The sequence below is a fragment of the Acomys russatus genome, chromosome 18, assembly GCF_903995435.1.
Source record: "Acomys russatus chromosome 18, mAcoRus1.1, whole genome shotgun sequence".
Taxonomy (NCBI): domain Eukaryota; kingdom Metazoa; phylum Chordata; class Mammalia; order Rodentia; family Muridae; genus Acomys; species Acomys russatus.
The window spans coordinates 30,830,246-30,853,359 of record NC_067154.1 but is presented as its reverse complement, the minus strand read 5'-3'; the positions used below and the strand labels follow the sequence as shown (position 1 = coordinate 30,853,359).

At 34.9% G+C, this 23,114-nt stretch overlaps 1 pseudogene; it reads left to right on the top strand.

Annotated features, from left to right (window-relative positions):
* Positions 1 to 1,608: 1,608 nt before the first annotated feature.
* LOC127202029 (cytochrome c oxidase subunit 6A1, mitochondrial-like) overlaps positions 1,609 to 23,114 on the top strand; it is a 33,387-nt pseudogene continuing 11,881 nt past the window's right edge.

Below are 23,114 nucleotides of genomic sequence, written 5' to 3'. Positions count from 1 at the left end.
CCATTTTTAAAGATATAAACTAATTTATACTACAACAAGAACAACTCCTATTATCCAAAAAGTTGACCTGTTCTGTTAACATTAAGAAGTAGAACAAATGATTTTTGTTGACTCCAGATATACAAACTAGTGAGAAAAATAATTTCATCCCCATGTTTACTCCAAATCTCTATAAGCAAAGCAAAAGTACATTTAAAAATTTTTGCTGAATCTTCCATACCGAAATATTCAGTACACAAAATTATCATGAATATCAGTATCAAGTTTATAAGTTACTATAACATTATAGCACATGTACTTACTTCTACGATAAAATTAAGATAAAGTGTTAACTCTAGCTTAGAAGCCACCTCCGCCTGACTTGTTGCATTGAAAAATGAATACTCTCTTCTCTGGAGTGCACTATGATCTCTGTATTACCAGAACAAGTTTGGATGAAGGCAATAAACAGTGAAATGCAGCTCACATCTTTGAAGGAATTCTTGCAATAGAAAATACTGGTTAATGGGTGATTTGTGAGTCTCAAGAGAGTAAAACTTTAAATCATATTCAATTACTGTCATGTAATATCTATTTCTTCTCAAGGATGTTTCATTACATTTCTGAAATCCTGTTTTCTTACTTAAAATATTGAGTAAATAGTAGGATCTGCCTCCCAAGTTATTAATAAAGTTGATATTTATTTATTCCAGAAGATACTTCTTATTTAGGATTCCTAGTGATAAGAGCAGACACAATGGTATGGAACCAAAGGGTAAGTAGAGTGAGAGAAGAGGTGTAATTACTGAAACCATGGAAATTGTAATTAACTTTGTTCATGATTAAATAACATTATTTTTTCAATTATCTGCTTACATCATTCTCATATTAGGAAAAGGTAACCTCCATGTTTCCTTACTGAATATTTTCTAATAACATGTATTTTCCTATAATTAATTTGGTAAACGTATTTTCCAGGTGTAGGTATACTCCATCTCTCCAGTTCTCAAGCAAAAATGTAAAAGTCATTTCCCTTTAATTATTTTATTACAAATTGAAAAATTACCATGAACATTCTTCTGTTTAGGAGTGAGTGAGTGAGTGTGTGTGTGTGTGTGTGTGTGTGTGTGTGTAAATGTGTATGGGCAGAGAGGACCAAAGCTTGTGTGTGAAAGTCAAGAAAAATTTCTGAAACTGCTTATCTCATTCCAAAGTGAGGGTCTTGCATCTAAGCCAGGTCATTTGTTTAGCAGCAAATATGAACTTCACTTGAGATAAAAAGCCTGAAGAGCTGAATAGCATAGTGAGAACATCTCAGAAGAGTGAGTGGCCTGTATATACACTACAATCAACATTCCAATAAACGTGTAAAAACTAGAAATATTTCCTCTAGGACTAGAAATGAAATAAGTGTGCCTTTGCTTTCTGATCTTATTCAGTACGGTGACTGAAGCCTTAACTTAAGCAATAATACACAGAACAGGAATATAATGGATATAAGGTGGGCAACACTAGATAACATTATCAATCTCTTTATAGAAATTAGCATGACCCTATTCTTGAAAAGATTCTGAAAACTTCAACATTTTTTCACAAATGGAATCATTTAAAAAATACTCCATTCATAACATGGGGGATACACTCATCTCCCTGGGACAGGAAAACAGAATAGATTTTATGAGGGGATATGAGACCCAGAGGAAGCAGAAACAGGAGGACCAGGCAGGAACAGAACATGAAGAAATGGACTTGATGGAGGAAATGAGGAAAAAGTCAGCTAGAACAGAGGTACATTTAAGGAGTGGTACACAAACCTAATGTGGTGGAAACTCACTAAGATATATGAAGATGATCCAAATGAAGTAATCAAATAATTTCGGAAACGGAGTCCCAATTGCTCATCTTATGTCACCAAATGAAGTTCCCAGTACTGGCAATGGGTTACATCCTATTCAGTTGTTGGTGAAATCCCCAAACAACCCAGGCACTTGCCAATGTAACAGGTTGCTCTTCCTTGAATAGTCATCAATGCCCCATTGCTGAAGACAACACATACATAACTTGAACACCGAGTAGTCAAACCTATATATAACTGACATCCTGACCTTTTAGTGTCGTTAGTATGGGAATGTAGTTTGTAGGATTAAAAAAAAAAAAGAGTAATATAAACACCAACTCAGCCACAAAACCTTTGCTTTAAAATCTGTCCTGCTACAAAATATGATAGGATAATAGTGACGCAAAGCTTGAAGAATTAACCAAACAATGTCTGGCTCAAGTTAAGCCCCACACCAGAAAATATATGGATGGTCTACTCATCAATGCTTGAGTGAACATAGCTGAGGCCAGAAACCTCACGGAGCTAGAGGAAGACCAAATATTACTGGTTTTAAGCAACATAACAATAAAATGACTCCTAATGATATTCTGCTATACTCACAGATCCCGTCCTTACAACCATCATCCGAGAAAATTTCTACTGCGGCAAAGGAGATCAAATACTGAAACCAATAATCAGATATTATTCAAAGAAAGAGTTGGGATTTCTCCATCAAATCACTTCCTTCATAACTCAGGAGACCCCAGCTTAGAGGAGGTGATAAAAGTGTAAGAGCCAGAGAGGATAGAGGGTATCTGGAAAACAAAGCCCTCTATATCAACTGAATAGGTTTATATCATGTGAGAGTCACTGAACCAGCATGCACAGGGCACATGTGGGTTGGCATTTCATCGTCTGCTGAAGTTTGAGTTTACTATTTTTAAGAAACTCCCAATTATGTCAAACAGTAGATCTCATATTCTTGTGTCTTCTCTTTATGCTTTTTTCCTTGTGTTAGTTTCCCTTATCCAACTTTGATGCAATGGTCTTTGTTCTATCTTATTATGTTTCATTTTGTTTTTTAAAAAGTGGAAAATGTTGGGCCTCTGAAACTGTCCTTATTATTATGAGGAGAAACCTGATTTTGATTTTTTGAGGGTGGCTATAGGGGGGAGGAGGCAGCATTTTAACAAATTATTCTGTAGCTTAATCAAAACCTGCTGAAAAAAAAAAAAAAAAAAAAAAAAAAAAAAAAAAAAAAAAAAAAAAAAAAAAAAAAAAGAAAAAAAAAGAAATCTAAACAAAGAGAAAAAAGACCTACATAAACTGTAAATTTTGCTTGCTTTCTGATCTTTTTCTCACCACTATGCAGTGGGGTGTGTGTGTGAGTGTGTGTGTGTGTGTGTGTGTGTGTGTGTGTGTGTGTGTGTCTGTCTGTCTGTCTGTCTGTTATACAACTGTGAAACAATGAAGTTCTCAATTTTTACCAAAGGTAAATTCAACAAAATTAACTTGAAAAACTCTAAATATTCTATATATTTATTGAAGAAAAAAGGAGCTATGTTGGCAAGACTAGAGAAGAAAATATCAGTGTACAGGTAAAATAATAGAAGATGTAGGAAAAAGGGCAGAGGTTAATACAGTGGTCTGGGGATAAAGTAGGTAAAATTAACATAAAAAGGGATTGAAAAGGCCATAAAGAATCATATTATCTTTATTTTTAAAATTATACATAAAACACCTATTTCTATTTCTCTTGACTTTCAATGTAGTGTAAACAGTTGCTTGAAATTCTGCCTTCACACTCCTACAATAAATAACCTTGCTCTGGTTGGAACATTAAACCAAATCCACCCTTTCTTCTCTGGGAACTTTTTAATTGCACTATTTTATGACAGCACAAAAATGAAAATATAACATTGTTCTAGGACTTATTTTTTCTTTTTTAAAATTAATTTTACATATACATTTATATTATTACACCTATATAATATAAACTACATATAGCAAAAGAACCACAGAACATTCAGGAATTACATTCATGTTACATTCACAGTGTTTTGATTTTTTGTGTTTGGTAGCCTTGAAGAAAACATTTTCCTATCTCTGTGAATCTAATTTTCTGAATGTAATTCAATAGCAATCATATCTCATCTCATCAATTTAAAATATCTATCTAGACTTAAAGACATCTTAGCCAATTAACAACTAGGCTTAATTGTGAAACTTAACTATTTGGTCTTCAACCCCATCAGAGACTTGAGAAGGAGTAATATGAATTACCTGAATAAACAGAAAATACAGCCTAGCAGCTTCCTAATTTAATAATAATAATAAAAAGACAGAGACAGTTTGCTGCCTGAACAGTCATCCATAGCTCTCTAAAACGCTGGAGCATCATCTTCAGACTTCTGGCCCAGTATATCTGACAGACATATTTTTGAGGCAGGATCTATTTAGGACTTGATTGCCCTGTTTTGGCAAACGTTGGCCATCAGCTCTGCCTGCATCCAAGTTTTAGGGAGAATTCTGTCAGTGGTTGGAATGTGGACATTTTTCTCAGTGGCTGGTGTCCCATATTTGAAGTCATCTCCATGAGGAGGTTCATTGATGCTCATCATCATCTTTGAGGTAGGCTGGGTATTACCATAGTTAACCTGTCTTGTTGTCAAAGAATCATTAAAACAATATAAACATCATTAGGTGCCATAATTTTAGTGAAGCATGATATCAGTTTAGGAAAACAGTTTGCATAGCTAAATTCTGACTCTTGAATTACAGCAGTGTTTGTGAATACAAACTCGGAAATAATCAACAGCTAGTGATAAAACTGGTATCTTCTCACCTGAGAGACATGTGGCCATCAACAACCCAATGTTCATTCACCAAGGTTTTGAGGGGAGTGAGAACTGTCCCTGACATGATCTCTGGTGCCCCTGACTTGATCACTGGCCTGTGGTGGAGAGGCAACTTGCTGGCACTCAGAGTAAGGGGATGCAGACTACCCAGATGAGACTTGATAATCTATGGTGATATGGTGGGGAAAGAGGTCCTCTTCTGTCTGAGGTCTAGGGGAAGGAATAAGATAGAAGAGGGAACGAGGGTGGGAATGGAATGGGAAGATACAAACTAGTGGATAACAATTAGGATGTAATCTTAATAAGTTATAATTAACAAAATGCCAAGTCAATTCATGATGTGTGTCATGTTGGCACACATAACCCTATATTAATTTAAAACAACAATATAGTCAATGAATTTCTAAATGCTTTTTGCAGTCTATCATTCAGTTTTTATTTTCTGCAAAATTTATGAGAATAAAATTTGATTTTTTTTTCCTTAGAACCTTCCGTGTAAGTTTTGTGAAGAAGTCAGTTACTGTGTAGACTTTTCTGAGCATTACTCAACCATAGAATACCTTTCAGTTGCATACCTTTGACTAGTCATTTAATGTCTAATGGCTAGGCCCACCCACTATAAACAATGCCCCTAAGTGACTAATCATTAGCTTGCTCCATTCTATTGCAACCCAAAACATTACTTGACTACAGGAAATTTTAAGCTATAAAACATGTGCCTAACCTTGTTAAAAGCAAGATTTTACTAGCCATTATGTACATTATCAGTGATAATAAAGAGAAAAGTAAGTAGGATTTTCCCAATATTTGATTTTAAATAGTTTTCAGCATGTTTCTTTGTGCATTCTTCATATAAAACTACACTTTAGAGCCATAGATTGCTTTTGATTATCATATGCATTGCCCAGTGAGGATCCAGTTTTCTATGAAAGTTAACTCAGAATTTTAATTGATACATTTCAAAATCTATTATCAAATCAACTTTTTCATTGTCTACCTATCTTCCATTTGTCTTCTTCCTATATTTGTAAGTGGACCTGACATGTTAGAATACTTCTGCCAGTAAGCTTTTGGGTTAAAAGTGCCTTCCATTCCCCAGGAGTACCTTTGTAACTACAGCTTACTGTGTACTGAAGTGCTAATGACAGCTGTCATCAAAAAGCTTTCCTGACAAATTTGCTGACCTTTTGGTGCTACACTTGGAGATGAGAGGTATTTAGTGTCTTGCTTTGGAATTTTGTTATTTGACAGAGTTTCTATATAGTTAAGTCTTAATATACCTATGAAAATCATGCCATTCAATTATTTTATTTCTGTTCTGGATCTCTTTTTCTAAAAGCAGTCACTAAATACCTGTTTTGTCACTGTCTTAGATAGACAGTGATGAATAAAGCCGACATGCATTGTACCTTAGCAAAAATACCTATCAGCTGTTGAAATAGAACTAGGTAAACTTTGATGTGCTGATGTCACTAAAATGTTACAACTGTCACAAAATTAACTGGGGTGAGCCGGGCGTGGGTGAGCACGCCTTTAATCCCAGCACTCGGGAGGCAGGGCAGGCGGATCGCTGTGAGTTAGAGGCCAGCCTGGTCTACAAAGTGAGTCCAGGATGGCCAAGGCTATACAAAGAAACCCTCTCTCAAAAACCAAATAAATAAATAAATAAATAAATAAATAACTGGGGCGTAATGAGAAATAATAATGGGAGGTGATACTTATTTTCTAACTGGAAAACCTTGAGAATCCTAATGAGGAGGAAAAGTTGCACACCCCACTTCTTCCAAGAAGACTACAGGGAGAAGCATGATTTAAGTCAGAGAGAAGGAGAGATGTGTTTTAAAACTAAGAACTCTAGCAATTCAGAAATCTTGGGTAGCACAAACTATAAATTGTGTTATTAATAATTTAGTTTTTCTATAATAGTATGTACTCCAACAGTCCAGTATTGGGAAAAATATGTTCGGTAAGTAGAGTTGGGCTGTCCACTGAGAAACTAGAATTCTGTGTTTCCTAGCTATCTATTACTGATAGGGTCTCAAAACTTTAATAGCAAATAATAGGACAAAATAAATAGACATTTAATTTATTTTCTCAATGCTACACTGTTTTATTTAATCCATCCCTTTTCTTCAAATTCAGAAACTGATTATATTGTTGCAAAGTCACATAATATAAACTGTTAATGACTTGAAAGATACATTTGTATCACCTTTTTTTTTTTTTTTTTTTTTTTTTTTTGCAAGAATAGCAAAGAAGTGATATCTGGAGAACATAGTTTTTATTATAATCTTTTTTATCTGCAAAGTTACTTTTCTATTTCATTTTGTTAGTTTTTCTTTCAACACTTCACTAGCCTGATTACTTAAGCACTCACAAGTGACTGACAACCAGTATACATATGGGGATAAATCCCCAAATGGGCTGACTAAGAATACAGCCTCTCAGGCTGGACAGATGATTCCTCAGCAGAGGTGCAAGGTTCAGTTTCTATCACCAATATGTCATACAGTTTCCAATAACTGTATTTGCAGAATACAGGATATTTTACACCCACTGCTGGTCTCCATGAGCCACACACTGACATTGTGCATGTTACATATTCAGGCAAACACTAAATAATATGAAATAAAAATAATTTAAAACTATATACAAAATTTAAAATGTCTGATATCTACCAATTTTTTAGAAATATTATTAAATTTTAGGTCAAAGTTAAATTTCCAATAACTGTACCATGATGAAATACATCACGATTGCACTGATATGTATGTCATATGCATATACAAAATCACAGCACATTTCCTAAGAGGATTCTGCACTTTTCCATCTATTCTTTGGTATGGTTATCTCACATATGTATAATAATTAGTGTAATGTCCAAGAAAAGACTGTTAATTTTCTTTTATTAAGAGTGCTTTGTTTCCCCAGTAACTAATTGTATTTGGGATCACATAAAGGGGTTTCTAAAGTTAGTGGTCTTCTGGATTTCACATAGGTATTGTACTTATGGACTCACAATAAAACTCACAGAAGACAAAGCTACCTAAAAGTATTGTGAGTTGAAGATGAACCCAGGCTCACTCCTCAGTATTGGGAGCTAATTGCTGTTAAAGGAAAGATAATCCTTCTTTGAGAATATGACTCCTGCTCCAGCGAATGGTTCAGATGTGGTCAGCACTACTTGAAATTAGTGGGTTATTAAAATAATAAAGACATGAAGTTTGGAGGCGGGGCTGCTTGGGGCACAGAGTGCGGTAGAAGTGGGACAGCATAATATTGCATTTCATTCTTTACCAGTACAAAATTCTCAAATAATTTTATGGTGGAATTTATTGATGAAGGATATTATTGAAGAAGCAAAATGTAAAGAAAAACATTAAAATATCTGTCTATATTATACCATAAAATGCAATTAAGGAAAATAGTTAGATTACCCATCTAAGGCTTCTATTGCTTGCCCAGATTTTAAATGTATCCTTGACATTGTTTGTGATGTACAGGTAAAGTTATCCAACTAGGATTTTAACCTAAAGTATACTGTATGTGGCTTTTTGTCTAAGTTATTTTTTCTTCTAATTCTTTTCACCCTAGTGACTTTCTAAAGAGTTTTGTGTCCTATTTCTGACTTAATCAGTTCAGCATCTTCCCAGGCCTCATGTGAACAAATATGAAGGATCTGGAAAGTGAGGCTGTTCAGTACAATGGGGTCTCATTAACATTGTTTTAACAAGCCTTAGCTTATGCAAGCCCTTGTCTAACATGTAGCTCTAATTTGAATCAACACTTCTCAGCATAGTAATGAGGGCTCTGCTGAATGCCAGTGTTTGTGCATATACATGAGCACTCTGCATTTAATTCAATGAGAAAACAGAAACTTTTCTCTAACTTAATTTGGCTTTGTCTGAAAAAAAAACAAAAAACCTTCAGTTAATACTAAAATGATTTGTAGAAATTCTCACATGTCCAGGAATTTTGAAGTGAACATGATAAAGGGGTGTGTGACTATGCTTATTTTAACAGGAAGAATATCAAACTTTCCATTTGTGAAGAGGATAATATTTTGTTTATCATTATATAAATAATATAATCTGAGCTAATATGGTTTAAATGGAAGAGCATGAAATACCACATGCATTTCATTTAATTTGCATAGAATTATATAAACTTAATAAGTTAAATATTAACTTTTAGAGTTGTAAAGAAGAGTAAGTTATATGTGAATGTTTAAAATAATTTTTCTTTTATTTAAATATGTGTGTTGTGAAATCACATTTAGCCAGAATAGATAGAGTAACATTGTTCTGAAATATAGATTTTATCACCAACCTTACAAGCGACTGAGGGCTAATATCCAAGCTATATAAAGAACTCAAGAAATTATTTTTTTCTGATTTTATTTTATTATTTTTCAGATTTTAATTTATTATTTTTTATTATTTTTTTAATTTTTTATTAATTTATTCTTGTTACATCTCAAAGGTTATCCCATCCCTTGTATCCTCCCATTCTTCCCTCCCTCCCATTTTCTCCTTATTCCTCTCCCCTATGACTGTTCCTGAGGGAGATTTCCTCCCCCTGTATATGCTCATAGGGTATCAAGTCTCTTCTTGGTAACCTGCTACCAAAAGAAATAACTCAATTACAAATGGGGTACAAAGCTAAGCAGGATCCTTTTTTAGTGTATTTTATTAATTTATTCATATTACATCTCAATTGTATCCTTCCATTGCTCCATCCCTCTCATTTTCCCCTTACTCTCCTCCCCTAAGTCTGTGACTGAAGGGGACCTCCTCCCCCTGTATACGCTCATAGGGTATCAAGTCTCTTCTTGGTAGCCTGGCTAAGCAGGATTCTGAACAGAGGAATATCAAATGACTGAGAGACACTTAAAGAAATCCTCAACATCCTTAGTCAGAAGAGAAATGCAAATCAAAATGACTCTGAGATTCCATCCTAGACCTACCAGAATGGATAGGATAAAAGATTCAAGTAATAGCACATGCTGGTGAGAATCTGGAGAAAGGGGAAAACTCCTTCATTGCTGGTGGAAGCGCAAACTTGTACAACCACTTTGGAACTCAATCTGGTGTTTTTTCAGAAAATTGGGAATAGTGCTATCTAAAAACTCAGCCATATAACTCCTGGGCTTATACCTGGTGTAGTTAATTTATAAGTATGGACCAATAATGTTTATTTTTAGGCCTATAATTATTATTATGGCAGTATTTTCTAACCTGCTAGCAATCAATGAAACACAGACACCTGTTATATTTTAAAATAGCCTTAGTTAAGCTGCGCAAGGGAGATATTAATCCCCTAAACTAGCTCCCATATTGGGGCAGGTATTCCATACCCTGCCTCATTCCCATGGCATATGCCTCAAATAATTTCTATGGTGCTACTTCCCATGCATAATGCGAAATACTTGCTAGTGTTCTCCATTTGGGCCAAATCCTCCCTCTATGCTGGCCATGTGCATCTTCTTCCATCTAACCAATGGCACTGGCCCCTTTCTCTTCTCTTCTGGTTTCTCTCCCAAAACACACAAACTTTAGCCATGCCTATCCCATTTGCCTTGTGTTGGATTTTTTAATTGGTGAAATAAGAACAAGGTTTCATGGAAGATTACAAACATTTTGGGGTAAATGGGTCTGCTCATTTGGGTAGCAATCAGACTAACCTCCACCAAAGGAGAGCCACAGGCCAAATGTAGAATTAGCACAAAAGAGACTAGTTTGCTACAGTCAGCAAATGCAAAAGGTTAATTTTTGCATAAGATCAGACTTGTTACTATAGGATATGAACTTTACCCTGGGTTTCAACAGTCTTGATTTTGTCTAGTATTTTCTTATAATACCCCCCCCCATTATTTTTTGTTATTTTAATACCTATTCTGTGCCATTGTATGTTGGGAGAATGCATTTTGCATTTGCCTTTACAGGGAGTTACAGTTAACAGATTGCTGTGAGTCATAAAAATGACTTTGGACTCTTAAACTGCTTACAATTGTGAGAGACTATTCGGATAAATAATGTCAGACTAAATGTGTTTTACTTTATAGCCTCAACCAACAGGAGGGAAATGTGGTGGTTTAAAGGCAAACGGTCTCAAGAGGTTTGATTCCCAGTTGGTAAAACTATTTGGCGTTAGGAAATTTAGCCTTATTTGAGGAGGTATGTAGCTGGATCCTTTAAGTTTTCAATGTATCACACCATTCCCAATTAGCACGTTCTCTCTCTCTCTCTCTCTCTCTCTCTCTCTCTCTCTCTCTCTCTCTCTCTCTCTCTCTCTCTCTCTCTCCTGCATCAAGATGTAAGGACTCAGCAAGTGCTCCAGCACTGTGCCTTGTTGCCATCCTTAAAATGAACATGATGTGTCACAGTATCATTCTAGAACTATGAGCTAAAAAATTAGCACTTTGTTTTATAAATTCCTTGGTCAAGGTAATCACAATGATGGGAATGTAACAAACACATCTGGACAAAACACAGATATCCTAATCATAGTCTCAGAGTAGATGTAGATGTTTGCAATTGATCCTGAGGCTGATCTCTCAAAGGAAAGCTTTTGCTGTCCATAGTTTCAATAAAAATGTAAGTCATTACCATTGACTGTGTACCCATTGATTAACTAGATCAAGCTTTGGAAGATAGTTTTAATTTTACTGTAACATACATGGTCCTGGTTAAAATAAGTTAATGATAAATTCAAATAAAGGGCATGAATCTGTGAAAGACTGGTGGAGATGGGAGAAATGTTGACAGGTACAAGAGGAGAAATGAGACAAAGAGAGTATTTACGGTACAATAAATGCAAGTATGAAATTGTCAAATAATAAAAATAGTGAAATGCTGACTAATATCTAAAACATATAAAGAGCAAAAGAGAGTAGAAATTAAGCCCACAAATAACCCAATTAAAATGTACAAATCTAAACAGAGAATCCTCAATAGAAGCAAGTCAGATGTCTGAAAAACACTTGAAGGAATGTTCAACATCCTTAGCCATCAGATCAAAATGCAGATCAAAACAACTTTGATGTTCCATCTTACACCTCTCAGAATGACTAAGACGTATAACCCAAGTGGTAGCTCATACTGGCAAGGATGTGGCGCAAGAGGAATATTCCGCCATTGCTAATGAAACTACAAGCCTGTATAGACTCTATGGAATTATATAGGTAGTTTCTCAGAAAAGTGGTAGTCAGTTTACTTCAAGATGGAACTATACAATACTTGGAAGCATACTCAAAAGATTCTTCATCCTACATCAAGAATGTTTAATAACCATGTTCATTGCAGCTTTATTCATAATAGCCTAAAACCAGAAACAACCTAGATGTCGCTCAACAGAAGAATGAATATAAAAATGTGGTACATTTACATAGTGGAATATTACTCAGCTGTTAAAAATGCATTATGAAATTTGCAGGTAAGTAGACAGAACTAGAAAAAATTATACTAAGCTAAGCAAGTCAAACCCAGAATTATGTATAGGTATATATTCACTTATTAGTATATATTACTCATTAAGTAAATGATAACCAAGTTAGGTAAAGACGAGGTACCTAAATGGGTACACATGTACCTCCCTGGGAAATAAAACGAGTTTACAGGTGAGTGAAGACAGGAGGAGTAGGGATCATATTGTGGGGATATAGTGTAGAGGTAAAGATTGTAAGACTAGATGGGTTGAATTGGGAGCCTTTGTAGGGTGGTGGAAAAAAACTAGTGAAGTGGAAACTTCCTGGGTTTTTGATGTGATCCATTACCAGAGTAGCAATGCTACTGGATTGAAATTCCTTTATAGATCTACAGGGAAGAGGAAGTGGGGAGGAATTTGGAGGTGGATAGGAGCACACATTATAATCAGGATATATTTTATGAGAAGAGAATCAGGGAGTCTTGTGGACGAGCGGCAGAAGGATAGAAAGACTTAAAGGTGAGAAGGGCTCCACAATGAGACCAACAGGGCCAACTAACCAGGGCCCGGAAGATTTTCTGGAGACTGAAGCTCAAACCAAGGACCATGCATAGACTGGACTTAGGTCCCGTACACAGATGTAGCTGATGGGCAGCTCTGTCTTCATGAAGGTCTCCTATTAAAGGGAGCAGGGGCTGTCTCTGACATGAATACTGTTGCTTGCTTTTGATCACTTCCCCCTGGAAGCCACAGCGGAGAAGAGGTTGCACTCAGTCCTGATGGGAATTGACGTGCTGCGATGGGTTGTTGTTCTTGTTGTTCTCGGGGTTTTCTGAGGATTAGGGAAAGGAGATGCAAGAAGAGAGAGGAACAGTGGGACCAGGAGTCAACAAGGGAAGGGGCTACAATCGGGATATAAAGTGAACAATTATTAATGAAATAAGAAAAGAAAAAAGCCCTGAATATTTTCCTTCATTCTCTCTCTCTTCCTCTCTCCCTCCCCCGTTGCTCCCCCTCTCTTCTTTCCTTCTGTCCCATTTTTTGAACTAAACATCACTTATTCTTTGTTCTCTCTAGGATGATCTTTTACTAGGTATTTTTTAGCTAGATGTTTCACGAAGCCTTTCAATAGATGTCATTTTACCAGGTTGGTTATTCTAACACATTTCCTCTTACGTTTATTTTCAGATTAATTTTACTTTTTATTTATGCGCATGTCTCTTTGTGCATGGGTATGAGCACATGAGTACAGGTACCCATGGAAGCAAGAAAAGGATAACATCTCCCATAAAGCTGAAGTAGTAGGAGCTTGAGACATGCTTGACTTTGGATGATGGGAACAGAAATTGGTACCTTTTAAGAACAAAAATTAATCCTAGATAGTGACCCATCATTCCATCACTAAAAGAGCACATTTTAAAAAAGAAATGTAACATTTATATAACTCCTGATTGTCTCATGGTTCTTCCTGATGTATATAGTTTATTTTATTCATGTGTAATAATATAAATGTATATGTTTAAAAAGAAATGTAATTTAAAAAATGAGAACTATTGATCATGTCTAATAATCGTACCCATAAGGTTTTATCCTAATTTATTTCTAGCAAAAAGTAGCAATATAGTTCATTTAATATGTATCAGTAACTGTGCATAATTCATTCTCACAAGTATAACACCAAGTATAGCAAATAACAATTTAAAAATTTTGTTTATAATTTATCATTTCAAAAAGAAAGCATAAGCCTAATGTAAGTGGCACTTTGGATTTTATTTATTTTAATAGCTTTATGAATATCTTTGCTTTTATATTTCATGAGTTTAAAAAATGAACTAATCTATAAATTAAATGTTAATTTTTCCTTGTGCATATCTAACTACCATTCCTATTTATTCATACATATTATGTTCAGATTCTACATGATTTTCTTTGTATTTTTATATTTACCATAATAGTCCAGCTGGTATTTAATTTCTGTTTATAATAAACTATATATAATAAACAGAAATACTTGCTAAAATTAATATTACTAATCTAACTTACTCATTTATGACTCACTTAATTTTTCTCTTTTCAAAATTCCATTGGGATTCCCTGAGCTTCTTTAGAACTTTATGAATGCCTTTATTCTAGTGAATGGTTCTATTGTTTGTCAAACCCTTGTGGATTTCTTAATGTAAACTCTCTTTGTTCTTACCTATTTTACTTATACTTAAAACAATGGATGTATATATTACTTATTTCAATAGCCATCTCATTATATGTGCATACATTTCATTTTGTATACTTGCATTTATTCAAGTCTGTTCTAATTTCAATGTCTTTACATCACATAAATAAAAAATATGTAATAAATCTAAGCAGCCAAGATAGATCTGAAGTTCAGAGGCTTCCTGGTCTTTGAGAGAACCTGAATTCAGTTCCCCACATTTACTTTAGATATTTCACACCTGCTTGTATCTACATTTGCAGAGAATCTGTCACTTTATGCCGCCTGCCACAGACACACAGACACACAGACATGCAGATATGCAATCTCTCTCTCTCTCTCTCTCTCTCTCTCTCTCTCTCTCCCTCTCCTACACAGAGACACAAAGAGAGACTTGACAGACACACAAAAATAAAATTTAAAAATTATTTAAAAGACAATACATACTTTACTATGTATTAAACTGTCTCTTGGCTGTCTATATTTTCCTAATGTTTCGATCATTTGTGGTAGCTCTTGAAGCAATATTTTTAATATTTTTCATAATTATTCTTAAAAATATCCTTTGTTTGAGCTCATAGAGTACATACTTTCTAACTTCATAGACATATTAACAGTATGCTTCACTGAGCGTTGTCTCTGCCTTGTTAAGGGGCAATTATTTCCTTAGCTTGATTTTTACTATAAAGAACAGAAAAGGTGTAAATCAAGCCCAGCACACCTTTTTTCTTTTATTTATTTGTTTGTTTGTTTGTTTGTTTTACATTCGAATCACAACTGCAATCCCTCCTCTCCCACAGGTCTCATGGCCCCACGCAGTTCCCCCATACTGTCTCCCGCGGAGGTACCAACCCATCCTGGTACATCCAGTTGCCTCAAGACTAAGTGCCTTCTCTTTTCCTGAGGAAAGGCAAAGCAGCGCTGTTAGAGACACAGGATTTAGAGAAAGACAACTGAGTCCAAGTCAGGGAGAGCACCTGCTCCAATTGTTAGGGACCCACTTAAGGACAAAGCAGCCCATCAGTTTCTTATGTGTAGGGGGCCTAGAAATTGTTTGTACATGTTTTTTTGGTTGCTAGTTCGGTCTATATGAGCCCCTTCCAAGCTTATGTTTTCTGCTTGGATGCTTACGATACTATTGATTTTTTAACATATTTTATTATAATTGATTTACATTACATCTCCTTTGTAATCCTCTTGCTGTTATCTTCCTGTTTCCACCTTCTCTCCCTCTTTTACTGCATTTGCCTCCCCTAGACCTGTGTCTGACCAGAGGGTCCGCATTTCTCACCTTCTGACTACAGCCTTGAATTTTTTTCTAGAGAAAACAGTAACTGTCACTTCTGAAAATTGATAAAGAATACATTAACTATTTTATTAATCTCTGGGAATTTTCTTCTGTTCATTGTTAAGTTTTTGACAGTGACCTGTTTCTTTTTATTTTCTGAATTAATGTTATCAGTTTTAAGCTTTTTCTTTCAGAGTTCTAGGTAATGATTTTATCCTCTACTGATGTCTATTTCTTGCTCTTCACTTCCACACTGTGGACATTGTTACTCCTCTCAGTATAGATTTCATAATTGTATGCGTGTTTGTGTGTGTTTTCATGTCAATTTTCTTGTTGGTATTTCAGTTGAATAGACTCAATCAATACTATAAGCACTGTTAAATTACCATTAATTATATCACTGGCACATTCATTCTGTTTGGCATCTTGAAATTTTATTTATTGATAAAAGGTGTAGAGAAATTTCAGTGATAAAGCACTTGATTGCAAAGTTGTAGACACCATGTTCAAGTTAGAAATAAAATTTTTTATTATGACCTTTGAGTAAAATTTTATGATAATTATGATTTCTCTATCATTACTATTTTGCTTATGTGTATATTATTTGAAGATGCATGTTATTTACATGTTCAGAAATTTATTAAATTAAAAAATTCTAAATACAGTGACAATAATAAAAAATTAAAGACCAGGTCTTCAAGCTGAAATAATAAATATTCACCAGTGTGAAAACCTTATTTGTATACTTTAGCACATTAAAAAGATTAAGTTATTATAACTCCAAGTATACAATGCTGAAAGTTAGTGATAGTTTGCTATAAGTCACTAAAATATAGATTCAACAGAAGTCACCAATAATTTTAAAAATGGAAATCTTTATCTCTGAACCCACGTTATTATGATGATGGTGAAGATTAACATAACTAACCTTTTTTTCTAATTAAATCAAATTTTAGTTAATATTGTCCAGGTCCATTCACTGGATTCCCAGAGAATCACACTGAAGTAGGTTAACTGGGTGTTTTTAAAGGCAAAATCCACAAGGCTATACATGTGCCACCTTTGTCCAACTAGGGGGCATTTATATATCCTGACATACTTCCTGTCTATGTACTTCCCATATATGTATGATCACACTCATCCTGTGCAGTTGGGGAAATTAACCTTGTTTATTGAAGTAAAAAACATGTAACTCATTATCTTTCATGAACAACACTCTTCAGCATTTCAGGAAATTGTCTGTATTTTGACAAATAGGGCTTACAAGTTAGAGGCACTTCTATTTTATAGATCTCTATAGTACAGTAATTTAAACTTAAAGTATAACTTTATCATACACATTCTCCCTTTGAGTTATATCCTGAATTAAATCCTTTACTCTGTGGTTGAGTATATATCTTAGGTTCTAATAACTCTCAGCTTAATGGCATACAAATGGGAATCCATACATCTAGTTAAAACAATAAAGACGAAAGAACTGATAGTTATTTGTAGAAACAGAAAGGCCAATAGACTTGTAATGGCTGACATCAGAGTTACTATGAAAATGGTAACTAGACATTTTTCATCTGAGGTCCTCTTTTTTTCTGCATTTTAAAGTACCTGATTCCTGAGTGGTTTTGTATAGAAATAGTTTGCTCTTAAAGCCAGAAAATAAACTCCTTGTTCTACATAGAACAGGTAAAGTGTAAGAATGTAGAACCACTTCAGCCAATGAATCTACCTGTTGGTAGATTTGGGTCTGTTTGGTTTTAACATGTAACATCCTAGTATACCAACATGCAATATAAGTAGACATTCTGGCCCTGTGCCAAATAGTTCCCTTTTGGCATAACAATTCAGCCTGTTGATGACAAGACTTTTAAAGATAATAATCATAAAATTTGTACATTTGTTTTTCTCTCTGGCCCTTTGATAAGAGTTACACAAAATAGACAAGTAGTGATTCAGTATTATGTGAATTCTAATAAATGATATGTATCCACTTCCATGAGAGTAACACACACACAAACACACACACATAAACACTCACATAAGCATATAAACACACACATCAGATTATGCAAAAGCATGACAGATTTTAATATGCAGTGAATAAGTGAATATGATATTAAACATGAGATCCTAAAGGAAAATTTTTATTTTGTGAATTATGATTTTAGAAACCAACTCCTAGATTTTAAATTCCCCCCAAAAAAAATGACAGTTAACATTCCCAGGATTGGTGTTTAAATATTTAAAAATTAACTTCACTTAAGAAGATTCATAGGGTATCAAGTCTCTTCTTGGTAACCTGCTATCCTTCCTCTAAGTGCCACCAGGTCTCCCCGTCCAGGAGACATGGTCAAATATGAGGTACCAGAGTACATGAGAAAGTCTTATCCCACTTTCCACTCAACTGTGGAGAATGTTGGTGGCACTCAGAGGAAGGATAGCAGGTTACCAAGAAGAGACTTGATACCCTATGAGCATATACAGGGGGAAGAAATCCCCCTCAGGAACAGTCATAGGGGAGGGGAATAAGGGGAAAATGGGAGGGATGGAAGAATGGGAGGATACAAGGGATGGAATAACCACTGAGATGTAACAAGAATAAATTAATAAAAATTTTAAAAAGTTACACCAGAAAAAAAAAAAGAAGATTCATAAAAACATTGCTGCTGTAGAGGTCCTATTTCTTTGAAGTTTTTTTTCACTATAATAAAATAGAAAGCAATTTACAAATGAAAACTCTCAAGAAATAAAGGATGCAGATAAAAGGTGTATAACCTGTTCCATAACTCCAGTGTGAACTGAAAATAAAAAGCTTATATAAACTTATACTTTTAATCAATCAAGTGTCAACAGTGAAAGATAAATGAAACAGTATTTATAGTTATCATTTTAGGTATCTATAAGTAAGCCATGTTAAGTACTAAATAAATATTGAATTCTAATTCTGGATAGGGAAACTGTGTGAGCATCAATTGTACTAACAGCATCCACAATAGCAATAACAAACGCTGAAGTCTGCAAAATCACTGCCACTCTCACTCTTTTAGAAAGCCAAGAAACTAAAGCAATCAACTAAGAGGAAAATTCAGAGAACTGAATATCACACTGTCAAGTTCAAATAGAGCATACTAAACTGCTTACCTTCTGTGTTGATTTGTTTTTGACAACTTGACACAAACTAGAGTGAATTGGGAGGAAGAAATCTTGATTGAAAAATTACCTCAATCAGAGTTTCCATGGGCAAGTCTTGAGGGTGCGTGGGTCCTGATTAATGATTGATGTGGGATAGCTCAGCTTACAGTGGGCAACAGAAACCCTGCATACTGATGGTAAAACAAAACAAAACAAACAATAAACCCAACAACAAACAAACAAACAGAAAACCTTGACCCTAAGACCCTACATTGCTTTCCTCCATGTCTCATCTGCTTTTTCCTACTTGAGAACTTCCTGAATTCTTTTTATCCGTGATGGTCTGTGATGTGGATCTGTAAACCAAACTACTTTCCTTCTCAGGTTGCTTTGGTCACTTTTTTTTAAGCAACTAGTATGAAGCTAGGTCAAAGGGGCACAATTATATCAGCTACTATTAAGAAAATGTCTACAAACTTGAAAATAACACAATACTGTCATTAGTGATAATATAGGTGCAGAAAATAAGTATAGGGGAGTAAGGGGAAAATGGAAGGAAGGGAGGAATGGCAGGATACAAGGGATGGGATAATCATTGAGATGTAATATAAATATATTAATAAAAAATATAAAAAATAAGTATAGTCATTTTTAATTCTTGGAGATTCAAGGACTTATGTGTACTCAAGTAGGATTTCTCTCCGGTCCACTTCAAAGGCTGCCCATGATATAGAGAAAGGCTCAAATGAATTCTACACTGATCTCTTCCTCAGTATGGGGTTTATGTGGAGACTCCACATGTGAAGCTGTTTCTTTCTGGTATTGGTTATAACTAACACTAAATTATAAGGCAAACTAGTGCGTGCAATCTAGTTTCTATATATAAGAAGAGAGTCCAGGTCCTTTCCACGCCTTTGTTGCAAGAAGGGGTTTTAAGAAAGATCAGTTAGCCATATTGATAAAGCATAGCTCAATCCATTGGCCCTAGGCTGCGGGGCCTTGACTAGAACTGATTACAGAACCAATCTTTTGATACTGAGTTTCTAGTTTAATGGTTGTACTCAATTTCTTATCCCTTCCCAAAGGGAGCGTTTGTTTTTTTTTGTTTTGTTTTTTTTTTTTTTTAAGTCTCTGTTTTGAAGATCATCAGCTGGAGAAAGCTGACACTGGCACTTATTTTCTTGTCCGTCTTTATCCTGGTGTCCTTTTTTATGATGCTAAAGCCAGACCCTACATCTCTGTGTGCCTCCTTTGCTCTAGGAAGGTAGTTTCATATGTGAAAAGCTACTCAACCTAACGTGTCTGCAGGGAGGTGAGCTCCACCCGGCCTTACTGGGCTGTCATCAAGCTCATTACTACTCATGGTCATTACTCAGTGTGTTAAAAATAACGCATGTTTAATTAAATATGTACATTTTACATTTCATAAAAGATCTCAATAACAGCTTTTCCTTCCCAGGATATAATTGTGAATATTTGCTTTAAATTTTTTAAAGCTTATGAAATATGAATTACCTGAAAGACATGTTTTAGATTAAACAGTTTCAATTTGTTAACAAAAAGTTCCCAAAGCACAGATTCAAATAACCTTTGGAAAATGACTTGACCTCTTATGTTTCCCAGAGCAATATTTCAAAATGAATATTTGAAATACCACTTAAAGTCCAATACATTATTTTAATAGTATTTATTGATATTCTCATTTCAAGATATAATATTTAAGTCATTATAATTGAAATTTATAAAATTTTACCATTTGGGTTAATTGTACATGCAGTTAGTTTATAACTTATGTCTTTGAATGCTGAGTTTAAAGCACAAAAAAATTTCTATTATTAGTTCAGACTTTCAAGAAAAGCAAATCTCTGTACAGGTAGTGAAAGGATCTGAGGATAATGTATGATGGAATTTTTGTTAATCTATTAATCAATCGATCCAGTGTGTGATTAGTGTTTTGATCATGAGCGCCTTAGAAGATAAAAAAAACACTGGAAATTCTATTAAGAGCTAATATTATCGGGTTAGAGACAAGTCCTGGGCTTGTTGTATCAATTTTCAGTTCTGTTTCATGTACAGATATAGTCATATATACTATAGTCTGTTCTAAAATGCATGTAAATTTTTGATAAGGTTCTTATATTTCTAATAATTACCAAAACAAGGTAAATTCAATTTTTAAATGTTTTTATTTAATTAATTTATTCAGATTACAACTCAATTGTTACCCTATAACTTGTATCCTCCCATTCCGCCCTCCCTCCCACTTTCACCCTATTCCCCTCCCTTGGGTCTATGACTGAGGGGGGCCTCCTCCCCAACTTTATGATTGTAGGTTATCAAGTCTCATCTTGGTAGCCTGCTTATTCTTTCTTTGAGTGCCACCAGGCCTCCCCACCAAAGGTAGGTGGTCAAATATGGAGCACCAGCATTCATGTCTGAGTTATTTCCCACTCTCCACATAACTGTGGAGAATGTCCTTTCCATTGGCGAATCAGAGTAGGGGTTTGATTTTTATTACTTGTACTGTCCTTGGTTAGTGCAATAGTTTGAGCAGACCCCCCTGGGCCCTGTTCCACCCATTACACTGTTATTCTTGTAGGTTTCAAAGACCCTCTGGATCCCTCTATCTCCACATCTCCTGTATTTCTCTTACCTAGAGTCCCAGTATGATATCCTCACATCTATCCCAATCCTCTGGTAAGTGGAGACTTTAATGGGTCAATTTTTATATTTAATTAATTTTATGTTCATGGGTACTTTGCCAGCACACCTGTTTCAGTAACACTTGTGAATCTGATGTCTGGTGACTTCATAGGACAGAAGAGAGATTTTAAATCTTGTAACTGGAATTATGGATGATTGCGAGCCACCATGCAGGTGCCGAGAATCAACCCAGATTCCTCTTCAAAAGCAGCTGCTCTTTGACCACTGATTCATTTCATCAGCCCCATAAACATGACTCAATTTGTAAACCTTGTTAAGAGGGTTTTTAAAAATCATCTGAATGAAACAAAAAATATAAACGAAAACAAAAGCAATCATAACCACAATGGTCATTAGGTGTATAAAATGACTGTTAAAAAGTTAAGAAAATAAATACATATTTATATATAGTAGATGGAAGCTTGAAGCATATGAACAATGTAAATAGAAAATTTAAAGTTTGCCTGTGGCCTGTGATTGGCACATTGATTAAGAAATGCCAGGGGAAATAGCACCAAACCTAATATGATATATTTATGTTAAGAAAATAAAAATAGGGACCAAAAAGATGGCTCAGCAATAAAGAGCATTCACTGCTACTGCTTTTTTCCACAGAACTGACATTTGATTCCTATCATCACACTGTTCTCTCATCCCTCTGCTACTCTACTCCCAAGAAGGAGTTCTGTTGTCTTCCTCTGCCTTCAGCAGGCACTGCATGTACATGCTACGTGTACATAAATGGAAACAAAACATTCTTACATACAAAATAATAAAAAATTTTAAAGGAAATAAAATTATATGTCACTGAAATTATTGTGTAAAATATAACTGTTGTTATTCTCCTGGATCTTTTCTTTTTGAGCTCTTCAGTGTACTACTAGCAACCTCACAAGCAAGCAAACGGCCTACAGTTCCACAATGAATAATGCCAAAGGCAGCTTGTAATATTTATTCATATAAATCTTCAAGTATTCTAGCCTTAGGCTTCTATGCATTTGGCAAGCATAACTTTCAGTATCTCCTGAGATTTTTTTTCAATTTTCTTGGCAAAAGACATAGATACATATATTATGTATATAAACAAAGAGTATATGATTTGGGGATGCTACATAGTGGCATGCCTTTCCTACACTTTGGTTGTTATACACATTGTGCCACACAGACAAGGTAATACTTTAGCGCTGCTGTCTTTGTCAGTTGTTAATGTGCTTCACAGATAAAACTTCAGAAGAGCATGTGTCTTAGCTAGGAGTACTGTTAATATGAAGCAACAACATTACCACAACAACTTTTCCAAAGGAAAACATTTCATTAGGGCTGGCCTACAGCTTTAAAGGTTTAGATCATTATCGTCATGGGAGGGATATGACAGCACCTGGGTAGCGATGATGCTGAAAAAGAAAACAGAAGTTTTACATCTGTGTTGGCAGAGAACAAAGAGAGAAAGAGATACTTGGAGTAACTCATGCATTTGAAACCTCAAAGCCTACCCCCAGTGACATATTTCCTCAAATGGGACAACAACTATTCAAACAAGGCTACATCTCCTAATAGTGTCACTCTGTTGTGACTAAGCATTCAAATCTAAGAGGCTATGTAGGCCATTCCTGGTTTTTAAAAAACATAGCATATAATACTTTCCGTGATAGTGTGAAGCTCCTAAACATGTCTCCAATTGAAAAAAATACATTTCTTGTACACAAA